The sequence below is a fragment of the Symphalangus syndactylus genome, chromosome 24 (genome assembly GCF_028878055.3).
Source record: "Symphalangus syndactylus isolate Jambi chromosome 24, NHGRI_mSymSyn1-v2.1_pri, whole genome shotgun sequence".
Lineage (NCBI taxonomy): Eukaryota > Metazoa > Chordata > Mammalia > Primates > Hylobatidae > Symphalangus > Symphalangus syndactylus.
The window spans coordinates 65,037,905-65,052,767 of NC_072446.2; the positions used below are offsets into that span (position 1 = coordinate 65,037,905).

The following is a 14,863-nucleotide window of genomic DNA, read 5'->3' on the forward strand; positions in this document are numbered from 1 at the left end:
AAGGAAAGAAAGTTGTGAAGGAGCTCAAGATCATTCCAAAATTTTGGTTGTGAAAAATACATTAGTGAAGTTAAAAGGAAAAACAGATTTAGTAGACATTGAGGTGTTAAAAGGTCAACAATGGTGAAGAGCTGTGTTTCATTTTAGATATAATTTTTATGCTAAGATTTAATCCTAGTATTTAACCCACAAGAAGATGAAGAAAGTAGTTTTTGAGGAGCATAGTCAGGGCAACTCCAAGAAGATATATTTTGCTAGGATGGTACGCCAAGTGATCCTGGTCTGATTTTGTGTTTCTTGTGAAATGATTTTGCATTTCTTCTTCAGCATCTTCAGCTTTTCATTGAAAGACCAGTTTTGTTTCTTGCTTCATTTTTGTTTATATTTAATCCATGCCAGATCTATAAACAAGAAATATATATGTTACTGATGTTCATGGAAGCCACTGAGAATCTGAGGTTGTTTGTTACACTGTATTATTGTAGCAAAATCAGATTAATACACTACCTCTAGGAAGAAAATAACAGTTGCTTGAGTATGAGTATAAGAAAAAGGAGAAAGGGCCGGGCACGGTGGCTCACGCCTGTAATCCCAGCACTTTGGGGAGGCTGAGGCGGGTGGATCACCTGAGGTCAGGAGTTCAAGACCATCCTGACCAATATGGTGAAACCCCATCTCTACTAAAAATACAAAAATTAACTGGGTGTAGTGGCGGGCGCCTGTAATCTCAGTTACTCAGGATGCTGAGACAGGAGAATTGCTTGAACCTGGGAGGTGGAGGTTACAGTGAACAGAGATCATGCACTGCACTCCAGCCTGGGCAACAAAGCAAGACTCCATCAAAAAAAAAAAAAAAGAAAAAAAGGAAAAGAAAAGAAAAGAAAGAAAAGAAAAAAGAAAAGTAAAAAAGAAAACAAAAAGGAAAAAGGAGAAGGAAGTCAAAATGTATTCTGAAATGTAAAACTGGGTGACTGAGAATGAAAATTTCACTTCCATTGTATACTTACGTGCTGCCATGTTAAAGACATGAAAGAAAAGATTCATATCTTTCTTTTGTTAATTTTCTATGTATAGCTTTTTTTATTTTTATGCATTTATAATAGTTAATAGCAGTACTGTTTTTGGAGGTTTCTGAATATATTGTGGGTCACATACCCTGCAGATGCTAAGATGAAAACCATATATGTTTTCTCCGGGGAAAAAAGAGCAACAAATTACCTTTTATAAATCATCTCCTCGCAAACCTAATCTGAAAAGAGAGTTAAAAAGGAGATAAATTTAGAGGGAAGGCTTGTGACGATATTCTCCCTACTGAATGTTGGAACTTTCTTTACCTTTCCACATGTCCTCTGTCTGTAGCATTTAGATTGTGATCAGAGAAGAGTAGGTCTCCTTCTGTATTCTGAACAGGGCTATAAAAAGTGTCTTCATCACAGTTTGAAAAATGCCAACCAAGATCACTGTTTGAGAGATGAGCTAAGATATATGAAGCATTGTATCTAAAGTGAGCAGTGTGTACATAATGGCACGCCTTAATTTTCCATCTATTCATTAAAAACTATATCAGAGGAAAATGAAAAATTAAATTAACTTACTTTCCTCGAAATTGGAATACAGGAAAATATTATTTAATGGAAAAAATGTATTTGATATAAACTTACACAAGTATGTCCATTCCAGATTAGCGATTTTCTCTCCAAGACTACTCATGAAAGGGGTCAATTGTAGCCAGTATTAAAGGTGTGATGATTTGTCTCCTTCAACTAATAAGGCCCCAGGGCCTCCCACAGGACTCCTTGCAGCCTTCTTCCTCAAAGCCTTTCAGAACACAGAGTATAATACTAGGCACACCTGAAAGGAATGAAAAAAACAGCCAAAGCAAGATAAGGGGAATATGTATACAAATATCTCAACAGTTTCCAGGTTGACCCCATCCAACAAGTTTCCACTTGTTCTTTTGACCCTGGGAATCTACTTATAATAATTTTTACTTGAAAGGTGGGAGTTACATTTGAAGCAATATGAGAAAATTCTCAAAGCAGCAAAAATAAAATTGTTCTTTGCCTTGGCCGGCCATAATTACTTCATTGCTATGACATATGACATCATAGTTAGTCCTCAGGCTCGGGGGTGTTTCTAATGAGCTGGAGTTGGAAGGGTCCCAGTGGAATGCAGTGAACCAAAAGGCCCACTGTTCTTCCAAATTCCAACATGATATCAGGAGGGAAAACAAAGGGCTCTTCAAGATTCAGAGGTCAACCTGTTCGGCATCGCATCAAAAGGTGGCAATAATGCAAAAGAAGGTTTCAGGGCATAGGAAAAGGCCACTGTCACCTACTTCTACATCTAATTCAACAACAATGATACTGAATATGAATATTCTCAGTAATTTATGAGACCAAATTTGAGTATTTTGAAAATATTCTGTTAACTTGATATGTTATCACATTGGATCCTTCCCACAGGACTGTGTCCAAGGGAAAATTATTGGTTGCCAGTGCATACATGCTATTATAAATAAATGGCTATTTAATGAAAAATTAAAAACTATACATAGGGACATAACGAAAACAACGACAAATATGTTTATCCAGCACATGAGCGAGGTCCTTTTCTGCTCCCTTAGCACAAAGGACCCTCAGAGGCGCAGCCACCTTCCCTGGGGCCCATATGAGCCATTCACCGTATACTCCCTTCTGGGAATATGTCTAATGATTTAGCCAATTTATCAGCAAGACAACCCAGTGGCTAATGTCAGCATCAACTCACCAGAGGTCACAGAAGCTAACAGAAGCCTCTTCCATAGGGCAAAAGTCTTTGAAATGGACATGAGTATCTCTTTCCTAGTCCTATCACTGGCCCCCAATGCCCAGCAGGCTTAGGGTACTTAGACAAACTTCTTGCCTTAGAAATCTCCAAACAAAAATGACCAATAGTATTCAGTTTTTAAAAACACTCACACATTTCAGGACAGACTGATTCAACACATACCCTGCTACAAGAAGGTTGGAGCAAAGAGGAGATATATATTACCTCTGGATTTCTCAGACATGCTATAAATGTTTTTTGGTAAATCCCAAGATGAGATCACAATTATGGTGGAAGAGTTTAGTACAATTACCTAAAAAATTTTTTTAAAAAGTAGAAAAATATAACTGGAAATATAAAAGATTTGAATAAATAACAGCTTTGACATAATATATCTGAATAAAGACTTTTGTAGCCAACAAACATAGACTATATATCATTTTATTGTTATATAGTGAAAAATTTTCAAACACATGAAAGTATAGAGCACAGGATAGTGAAATTTCAATGTGCCCACTAAGTGGCTTCAACAATTATTAATATCATGTAATCCTAATTTTCTTCATTTCTCACCAATTACTTCCATCCTCCTTATGTTTCTCTCCCTCTTCCTCAACAAGAATGAAATTGGACTCCTACCACATACCATATACAAAAATTTATTCAAAACAAAAATCAAAATCAACATTTTTTAGATCAAAAATCTAAATGTAAGATCTAAAACTATAAAACTCTCAGAAGGAAACATTGGTGCAAGGTTTTATGACCTTGTGTTAGACAATGGTTTCTTGGATATGACACCAAAAGCATAAGCAACCAAAACAAAATAAATAAATTGGACTTCATCAAAATTAAAAACATTAGTGCTTTAAAAGACATCATTCATAAGGTGAAAATAAAACTCACAAAATGGCGGAAAATGTTTCCAAATTTTATATCTGATAAAAGTCTGGTGTCCAGAATAAAAATATCCAGCATAAAATATGGTTTGGTTATTATTTCAAATCAACAATAAAATACAACCCTATTTTAAATGCGCAAAAGACTTGAATAGACATTTCTCCAGTGAAGATATAAAATAAGCACATGAAAAGATTCTCAACATCATTAGTCATTAGGGGAATGCAAATCAAAACCACAATATGATACATATTGATACCTACTAGGATAGCTATAATCAAAGATACAGAAAACAACCAGAATTATCTAGGCTGTAGAAAAATTGGAATCCTTACCCATGGTTGGTGGGAATGTAAAATAGAGTGGCCACTTCGGAAAATATTAAAAAGTTAAACATAAATTTTTAGCCGGGTGCGATGGCTCAAGTAGATAATCCCAGCATTTTAGGAGGCTGAGGCAGGTGAATCACCTGAGGTTAGGAGTTTGAGACCTGCTTGGCCAACATGGCGAAAATCCATCTCTACTAAAAATGCAAAAATTAGCCAGGTGTGGTAGCACATGCCAGTAGTCCCAGCTACTCAGGAGGCTGAGGAATGAGAATCACTTAAACCAGGGAGGAGGCAGAGGTTCCAGTGAGCTGAGATCGTGACACTGCACTCCAGCCTGGGTGACAAAGTGAGACTCTGTCTCAAAAATAAATAAATAAATAAAAATAAATAAGTAAAATAAAATAAGTTAAACATAAGTTTTCCATACAATCCAACAATTCTACTCCTAAGTATGTACCCAAGAGAACTGAAAACATGTTCACCCAAAAAGTTATAAGTGAATGTTCATGGAAGCATTATTTATAACAGCCAAAAAGTGTAAACAACTCAAATGTTCATCAACTGATAAACAAATAAACAAATGTGGTATATCCATACAATAGAATATTATTCAACCAGAAAAAGTAATAAATTATTGATTTATGCTACAATATGGATGGACCTTGAAAACATGATGCTAAGTAAAAGATGCTATACACAAAAGGTCACATATTGTACGATTTCACTTGTGTGAATTGTCTGTAATGGACAAATCCATAGAGGTAAAAAGTAAATTAATGGTTGCCGGGGGCTCGGGAAGTGGGGAATGAGGTAATATGGCTAATGGGTAGAAGGTTTTCTTCTGGGTGATGAAAATGTTCTGGAATTAGACAATGATGGTGGTTGGACAACCTTGGGAATATACTAAAAACAATTGAATTAGACCACTGTAGAAAAACACTTCAGTAGGATGTGTTTTATGTTATGTTAATTATATTTCAATAATAATAATAATAAAGATACATAGGAGATAGATTGAGTAGCTTCATCAGTAGGAGTTCCATCATAGGAGTTCCAGAAGGAGCCCAGAGAGGAAAAAGCAGAGTCAATATTCAAACAGGTAATCAGTGAGAAATGTCCAGACTGGAGAATTACATTAAACCTTAAATTAACATAGCATAATAGTCCGGGTGTGGTGGCTCATGCCTGTAATCCCAGCACTTTTGGAGGCCAAGGCAGGTGAATCACTTGAGGTCAGGAGTTCAAGACCAACCTGGCCAAAATGGTGAAACCCTGTCTCTACAGAAAAATACAAAAGTTAGCCGGGCATGGTGGCACATGCCTGTAGTCCCAGCTACTCAGGAGGCTGAGGTGAGAGAAGCACTTGAACCTGGGAGGTGGAGGTTGCAGTGAGCTGAGATCGTGCCACTGCACTCCAGCCTGGGTGACAGAGGGAGACCCTGTCTCAAAAACAAACAATAGCATAATAAATGTTGAACAGGATTAATAAAATAAAATAAATCCATATATGGACATAGCTTGATGAAACTGCAAAAAAAAAAAAAGAAAAAAAGAGTAATCTTAAAGCTGCCAGAGGGACTACATATTACTTTTAAAAGAATGACAAAGTCACTAACTGCAACTTCTTAACAGCTCAAATAGCTGCTTAGAAAATAATGAAGCATTATCATTAAACTCTTCAGAAAAAATCATTTTCAATAAGATTTTTATATCTAGCTAAGGCACAACTCCAGAGTGAGATTAGAAAACGGTGTTTGTATATTTCAAACAAAAATTAGTAAACTCCTAAAAGTTAAAATCCATACAGAACATATTATTTGGCCACATGGCAATAAAATTATAGATTCATGATAAACATACTTTTTCAAGGAAACTATTTTAAAATTGGTTTTACATCAGCCATCTAATCAAAGAGGATATCAGAACTGAAATTATGTATTATTCATAATGAAAGAAAAGACGTATAAGTGACCAAAAATTGTACTTTTTATTGTTTTTCTTCTAAATATTCCACACATAAGTCAACATAATTATATTTACATTTAATTGTTTCTATTTCACATCTATGTTACCTTTTTAAAATTTCAATAGCTTTAGGAGTGCAAGTTGTTTTTGTTTACGTGAATGGATTGTACAGTGGTGAAGTCTGGGGTTTTAGTGCACCCATCACCTGACTGGTGTATATTGTACCCAAATGGTAATTTTTCATACCTCATCCTCCATCCATCCTCCTACCTTCTGAGTCCCCAAGTCCATTATACCACTCTGTATACCTGTGCGTGCCCATAGCTTAGTTCCCACTTATAAATTAGAAAATGCAATATTTGGTTTTCCATTCCTGAGTTTAGTTACTTCACTTAGAATAACTGGATTCCGGTTCCATCATTTTGCTGCAAAAGACACTATTTCATTTTTCTGTGCCTGAGTAGTATTCCATGGTATACACACACCATATTTTCTTTATCCACTCTTGAGGTGATGGGCACTCAGGCTTATTTCATATCTTTGCAATTGTAAATTGTGCTGCAATAAACATAGGTGTCCTTTTGATATACTCACGTTTTTTCCTTTCAGTAGTGGGGTTACTAAATTGAATGATAGATCCATTTTTAATTCTCTGAGAAATCTCCACACTGTTTTCCACACAGGTTGCACCAGCAATGCATAAGCAGGTCGTTTTCACCACATCCATCTCAACATCTATTGTTTTTTCACTTTTTAATAATGGCCATTCTAACTGGAGAAGTTAGTATCTCATCGTGGTTTTAAACTGTATTTCCATGTTGATTAGAGATGTTAAACAATCTTTTATATGTTTGTTGGCCATTTTTACATCTTTTTTTGAGAAATGTCTGTTCATGTCGTTTGCCAACTTTTTAATGAAATTATTTATTTTTTTCTTGCTGATTTGAGTTCTTTGTAGATTCTAAATATCAGTCCTTTGTTGGATGTATAGCTTACAAATTATTTTCTCCCTTTCTGTAAGTTGTTCACTCTATTTCATATATATATTTTTTGCCGTGCAGAAATTCTTTAGTTGAATTAGATCTCATTATTTTTAGTTTTTGTTGCATCTGCTTTTGGGGCTTAGTCACAAATTATTTCCCTAGGTCTAGGCTTGCTTCTAGAATTTTTATTGTTTCAGGTCTTAAATTTAGAACTTTAATTCATCTTCTGTTAACATTTGTATACGGTGAGAGATAGGGATCAAGATTCATTCTTCTACATGCAGCTATCCAATTTTCCCAGCATCATTTGATGAATAGGATGTCCTTTCTGCCAGTGTATGTTTTCATCTGCTTTGCTGAAGATGTTAGTTGTAAGTATTTGGCTTTATTTCTAGATTCTCTCTTCTATTCCGTTGGTCTATGAATCTACTTTTATACCAGTACTATGCTGTTTTGGTTATACAGCCTTGTTTAATTTAAAGTTGGATAATGTGACATCTCCAGAATTTTTTGTTTTGTTTTGTTTGCTTAAGATTGTTTTGGTTATTCGGGCTCTTTTATTGATTCTGTATGAATTTTAGGATTGTTTATTCTAATTCTGTGAAAAAATGACATTGATATTTTAATATGAATTGCATTGACTCTGTAGAGTGCTTTGAACAGTATGATCATTTTCCACAATATCGAGCCTTCTAATTCATGAGCCTTTCCAATTATGTCATGTATAATTTATTTCATCAGTGTTTTATAATCTCCTTTTAGAGATCTATCATCTCTTTGGTTAAGTATATTCCTATGTATGCTATTTTTTGCAGCTATTGTAAATGGGATTGAGTTCTTAATATGATTCTCAGCTTGGTCATTGTTGGTGTACAGCAGTGCTACTGATTTGTGTACATTGATTTTGTAACCTGAAACTTTACTGAATTCATTTATTAAATCTAGTCATCTTTTGGAGGAGACTTCAGGGTTTTCTAAGTATAAGATCGAATTCATCAGCAAACAGAGATAGTTTGACTTCCTCTTTCTCAGTTTGGATGCCCCTTATTTCTTTCTCTTTCTTGATTGCTCTGGCCAGGACTTACAGTCCTATGTTGAATGGAAGTGGTGAAAGTGAGCATCCTTGTCATGTTTCAGTTCTTAGCAGGAATGCATTCAACTTTTCCCCATCAGTATGATACTGGCTGTGGGTTTGTCATGTATGGCTTTTATTATTTTGAGGTATGTTCCTTCTATGCCTAGTTTGTTGAGGGTTTTTACCATAAAATGATTGTGGATTTTATCAAAAATATTTTTTTCTGCATCTATTGAGATGATCATATGGTTTTTGTTTTTAATTTTGTTTATGTGGTGAATCACTTTTTGTTGTTGTTGTTTGAGCAGAGTCTCGCTCTGTCGCTCAGGCTGGATGGAGTGCAGTGGCGCAGTCTCCGCTCACTGCAAGCTCTGCCTCCCAGGTTCACGCCATTCTCCTGCCTCAGCTTCTTGAGTAGCTGGGACTACAGGCGCCCACCACCACGCCCGGCTAATGTTTTGCATTTTTTAAATAGAGATGGGGTTTCACCATGTTAGCCAGGATGGTCTCAATCTTCTGACCTCGTGATCCACCTGTCTCAGCCTCCCAAAGTGCTGGGATTACAGGCGTGAGCCACTGAGCCCAGCCAAATCACATTTATTGACTTGTGCATGTTGAATCATCCTTGTATCCCTGGGATGAAATCCACTTGATCATGGTGAATTTTCTTTTTGATGTGCCATTAGATTCAGTTTGCTAGTATTTTGTTGAGGATTTTTGCATCTTTGTTCCTCAGAGATATTGGTATGTAATTTTCTGGGTTTTCTTTTTCTATTTTTTCTATCTTTATTCCATATTTCTATTCCTACTCAATTTTTTTATCTTTTCATTTATTTTTATATCAACTTTCTAATCTATATTTCTATTTCTATCCTATCGTCTATTTCTCTTCTCTATTCCTATTTCTACTCTATATTTCTAACTGCATTCTAAATCTTTTCTATTTCTTTAAGCATTAGCTTTACATACCACATATAATGCTCAGATATAAAGAAGGAGGATTTAGTTTATTTGCACTATCTTTTTATCTCCTCCTATTCTCCTCCAAGTATTTGATATCCATGTTCTTGCTGTGTTGAGCCCTCTTTTGATTTCCTTAAATGTATCTTCCCCTACCCTCCGTCCTATTGTGGTTCCCTCTTGTCTCTCAGTCCGTTCTCAGACTTGCCACTTTTCCACTCCTGCCCCTGCTGAGGTTGCTGCCAGCTTGTTCGGCTCTGGTCACCCATTTCCCCTCTTTTTGGGATGCCCCTTGTAGTCAGGCCTCTGTGCACATTCCTACATCCAACTCTCAGGCTGCTGCTTCTGCTCTGGGCTATTGCCCAAAGCTCCTACTGGGCTGCCAGTGATGGGGCTGTCAGTGCCACTGCCCTTGTGAAGCTACCAGTGTTCACCTCTTCCAGCTGCACCTGGAGCTCTCATCCCCCAGAGGTGTCTTTAAATGTTTACGATTGTTTTCCTCAACTCAACACTCTCATTTACTGTCATGCATACCTGTGTCGGGCTGGTTATGTGACCGAACCCTCCCTATCCTCAGATTCCATTAAGGAGTCTGGCTAATTTTGTCACAAGGGAGGAAGAAATATCTCTGCTGGAAGACTAAGGCAAGGGTCCTGGAACAAGTGGCCTAATTGTTTTCAAAAAGTAAATGGTTGCAAAATAGTTGCTATCATGACTGAGCGTTCAATTTATGGAAATTTATCAAGCTCTACACTTAACAATTTATGCACTTTTCTGTGTCTATAATATAATCAAGCAAACTAACAATTATTTTAATTGATAGTTTTAAAGTTATCATTTTTAAAGTTTAAAAATAATAAATACAAGAGAATTCAAATTTCAAAAAAATAAAACAGTTAACATTCATAGGCAAAAAAAAAAAAGAAAAGAAAAAAGAAAATAGAATTAATTTCTGTTGAGGCCGGGCAGATTTTGTCGCTCTCCAGTTATTTTTCTTCTTTCTACTTTTCAAAGTTTTCTACATTTTCTCTAATGAGCAGGCTTTGTTTTCTGTTTGTGGGTGTTTGTGTGTGTGTGTATACATATATATATACACACACACATACATATATATATACACACACATACATATATATATACACACACACATACATATATGTCTTTGTGCCTCCTAAGTGAGTCCTTGTAGCCTCCATCTCTTCTCTAAACCGCATTTTTCGGCAGAATACTTGGGTATAGTCACATGGGGAGAAATAAGAAAGACCTTGCGCACAAAACCCATGGGTACACTTTTACTTATGCTTCATAATTTATCTTGTACCTGTTCATTTTTTTCTCTTCTTCCTCTGTATCTTTCTTTCGATCTTCATCATCCTTTATTTCACTATTTCACTGAAATAACTTTTTAACCCTATCTCCTGAATTGTTTCAAAAATTCCTGATTTTAGGCACTCAGTACATCTTCGATATAAGAGATATCTGGAAAAATGTGTTTGCAAAATGTTCATAACAACTAAATGAAGCTATTAAATAAAAGATGTCTTCAGCTCTACCATGATAATGAATTAAGACCATTTGAACAGGGAGAAGTCTCCAAACATTTTTCATTTTGATTCAGCCTTAAGATTTTGCTTTTATCAGATATCAACTTGGAGATAAACCTTTTAGAAGTTCGTCCATTGCTTATAACAAACCCAGCACAGTTTTAAACAATTCCCCTTTATCTGATGGAGTGAAGATTGTCAGAGATGGGCCCCAGCTGGGGCCCAAATTAGAGTAATTAAGAAGCAAAAAGCCAGAGTACATTCCTATAACTTGTTTATTTTATTTGATGATGACACAGTATTACTGGTGCAGAATTTGTCATACTTCTAGAAAAAGAAAGAGAGGGTCGTTGTTAAAGGGCCATGTGTAACAGATATGAATGTCAGAGCCCCACAAAACAAGAGTAGACAATCAAACCGTAAGATACATGCTAAAAAAGACCTGCAATTTTACTTCTGTGATGAGACTGAAACCATTACCAAATAAGGAAGTGGTTTATTAAAACTACCACAAAATATTTCTCTGTGGTCGAGAGAAACGAAGAGAAACGAAGACAATTTGCAATCAACACCAATTTACCTGAGTTTCTTGAGAAACACTTATATAAACTCTGACTATTCTTGAAAAAAAGAGACATGTTTATGCAACACTGAACTATAATGTTTTGGGGACTTAATACATTTCCTTTTCTTTTTTGAAGACATCAAGTCACGCTTATAAAAATCAATTAAAATTAAATTTAAAGAAAAATCTCACAACATTCTATACTGTAACATCAGTATCTCCTGACTCAATATGAAGACAATATTTCATTAATAAGTATTTGGGTACTACAATTTTGCAGTCACATCTCTGGATTCATTTCAAATGCTTTTCACAGAGACAGTCAATTGTCAATGTATTGAGCCCCTGCAGGGGAGAAGCTCTCTTTTCTTGAAGCATTCCTCAGACTTCCACGGTCTCTTATAAAGAGTAGAAACCTTGTAAAAAGTCTACCAAATAACTTTTAAGTAAACTATTTTTCTGCACCAATGGTGAATGTAATTGATGACATTACTTTTAGTCGATTTTACTTTGTTAGTGACATGTTGTATGCATTAAGCAAAACCAATTTGTCCTGGCCATTCACATACTGAAAAACATTAGAAAGAGAAATTGATTCCAAAGTAGATAGTGTCCAGGAAACCAATTCACATTATTATTTTACATGAGAGTATTCAAAACTCTCACTTAATAAAAGTTGAACTGCACTCTAAAAATTAGAAAGCACCTTGGGATATTTATTAACTCATTGAATTATAACATCCCTTACAGATAAGTATTATTACTCTTTTTTTTAGTTGTCTGTCTTAGATTACACAGCCTTGGCAGCAAAGTAATGCTTATAATGAGAATAAATACACCGTTAGAGAAATTATCCAATCTCCCTTTCATAGCTCACCTACCATTCCCCAAGGGTATATCTTCATTTCTAATTCTGATTCTTCTAAAGATCCCCCATATAACTATCTAAAAATTATGCTTATTCTATTTCTTTATGCCATCAATTAACTCTCTGATTTAAACATGATACTTCAGGTCATTAACAATGCCTCCTATCTCTCCCTCTCCTTCTAACGTTTGATATTTATGTGGTTATTAATGCAGCTGCTGCAACTGTTTATCTTATTTAGTTTCTCTTTGAGGTTAACTCTAGTATAACAGAAGGGAAGAAGGAGATGATGTAGGCAAATGAAGAAAGAATTGATTGATGTCAGGGGAGATAAAGAAATTCTTATCTTAAAATTTTTATATTCTCTTTAAATTAGTATACTGGCATTGTTATTTGGGTTAAATACCTGAGGTTTGTTGTCTCATGCCAGTGAAATGGAGGATGCGGGCACACAAGAAGTGACTTTAAGAGCAGGGATTTAATAGGCAAAAGAAAGAGAAAAAGAGAATAGCTCTCTCCCCTGCAGAGAAAGAGGGGCTCCCAAGTGGATCTTCTGATTTCGTGGTGAAATGCATGGGGTTTTATAGATGAGCTTGAAGGGGCAGTGTCTGATTTACATAGGGCCCAAAGATTGGTTGGACCAGGTGTGCCATTTACATAGTGCCTGAAGAAGCTGGCAGCCCCACCCTAATATTTCATAATGCAGATGGGTTCTCTACCTGGCCGGTACCACATTGCCTGTTCCTTTACTGTACACGTGGTTGACAAAGAAAAGGGAAAATGGAGACTTTATGTTGAACATGCCTAGGCCTCAGGTAGTTATTGGCACAGCTGCCGGCATTCACCCGTGCAAGCTTCCAGCTTGCTTATCTATTTCTGTAGCTCGATTTTACAGGCAGCTCTTTGTTAGAAAGGAAATAATCTGGGCGCTGCTTTTTGTTAAAAGGGAAACCTTACCAAGAACTCTCTTATCCTCACTATCTTCCTAAATAATTTCTTTCTATGTCCTGTATCATTAGGAGATTAAAATAAGAATAAAGAGGGGTGGTGTGGTCAGAAGCTTGAGAAGAGTTCAGCATACATTTATTGAGCTCCTCCTCAGGGCCAGGTATACTGATAGACACTCCCAGCCTTGACTGGGGATTTGGGAGGAACTTCATGGACGAAATTACTCCTGAGTTGACTCTTCAAAAATAGAGATGACTTAGGCAGGTGAAGGGAGAGAAAAAAGAAAAAAGTAAAAAGGCCATTTCTACCAAAGGAAGAGTTTGCACAAGAGCTTCAAGGGTGAGAAAGGAAGGAGCGAGGAGGCTTTGGAGAGCATATGGTCAATGCTGCTGGAAAGGTGGTCAGGGCAAGGATAGGTGAACCCTTTTAGAGTGTGCTATGCATCTGCAATTTTAGATGTCTATGAGATGAAGCCAATGAAGAATGATCAGCAGGAGACATGCTCACTTTTTACTTTTTATATAGTTTACTCTGGCAAGAAGGGATATAACAGAAAGGGGAAATGGAGGCAGAAAGATCAGCTGATGGCTTTTGTTATGCTACTGGTGAGAAATGGTGTGAAATGGAGTAGAAGGGGTAGGTTCAAGTAGTATTTGAAGACAGACTAGTGAGGACTAGGAGACTGATTTGACAAGATGTGATGGAATCAATAAGATAAGAAGGAGAAAGATTTACAAGTAGCACCTTGGTGTTTGGTTTCTGTAACTGGATAAACAGTGATACCATTAACTGAAAAAGAGATTACCAAGAGAAATAAAGGTCTGTTAATGGGTTGGGGGAAGACAGAGAATTGAGGGATGTGTTGAGTGTTCAAGAGGAAATGTCAAGTAATTATTACCATATATAAACCTAAAGTAAAAAAGAGGGGTCAGTTATTATTTTGAGGTGGTGGTTGAACCATGACAGTGAGTTCTACTAGGGAAAGAGGATGAAGACCAGAACTTTGGAGAGCATCAACTAATAAGGGTCTTAGTGCAGATAATAAGCCCATAGTAAAATCTTAGAGAAGAACCAGGTGTTGCAAATGCCAGGGAGACCTAGAAATTAAAGAGTTACAAAGATGGAATGTTCAATAATGTCAAGTGCTACAGAAAGATGAAAGGGGCCATACAGAAGCTGGGGATAACCGTTATTATGATAAGTTTAGCAGCATTGGAGAGGCAGAGCCAAGTCAGACCTTAGGATAGGGGGTGGTGAGAAGTGCCCACAAGATGAGGAAGAAGGAATTGAGGCTCCTTGGCAAGTAGTTTTTCTGGGAAGGAAAGGAAATGATCATATGGCCAGATAAATAGAGAGCCTTATTTGTCCAAGGAAGGGGAAATATACACTGATCTTTTGCTGAGAGTCAGGAAGATGCCTAATATCCCTCTACTTTGGTAGGAGAATATGAGATGAGGTCACCTACTGGGAGTGAGAAGGGGTGGGTTGGGTAAAGAAGAGAGCAGTAAAGTCTTTGAATTTACTCGTTGGAAATTGAGAGATACTCTATGCAGAATTGTCTTGAGGGCCCTGCTGAGGTTAAAGGAATGATTAAAAATTTGACCTTTTGTTCTCTTTTCTATTTCTCCTTCTCTCTTCAGCATTTCTAGCTCCACTTTCTAACTGACCTACTTCCCAGTTAGAAGAATGAAAACAGTGATGGTACTGTCAATTCCAAAGTGGCAAACAAGACATTGCACGCCTTCAATATCACTAGACATAGATGTGGGAGGAAATCAAGACTTGGATAAGCCTGCTACAATGTGTAGATCTAAGCAATTACTTGACAACAGTGCACCTCTAATTTCCCCTGTGAAAAACAGAAATAATATTGCTGAACTCAGAAGACTGTACGAATTAATAGAGATAATATATGGAA

At 36.4% G+C, this 14,863-nt stretch overlaps 1 long non-coding RNA gene across 1 annotated transcript; it reads right to left on the reverse strand.

Moving 5' to 3' along the window:
• Nucleotides 1-222: 222 nt before the first annotated feature.
• LOC129474344 (uncharacterized) lies at nucleotides 223-1,865 on the reverse strand. Its single transcript, XR_008654523.2, has 3 exons — nucleotides 1,662-1,865; nucleotides 1,335-1,460; nucleotides 223-401 (listed from the first exon to the last, which is right to left on the reverse strand). It is a non-coding gene; the product is annotated as an uncharacterized lncRNA (long non-coding RNA).
• Between the last annotated feature and the right edge of the window lie 12,998 nt (nucleotides 1,866-14,863).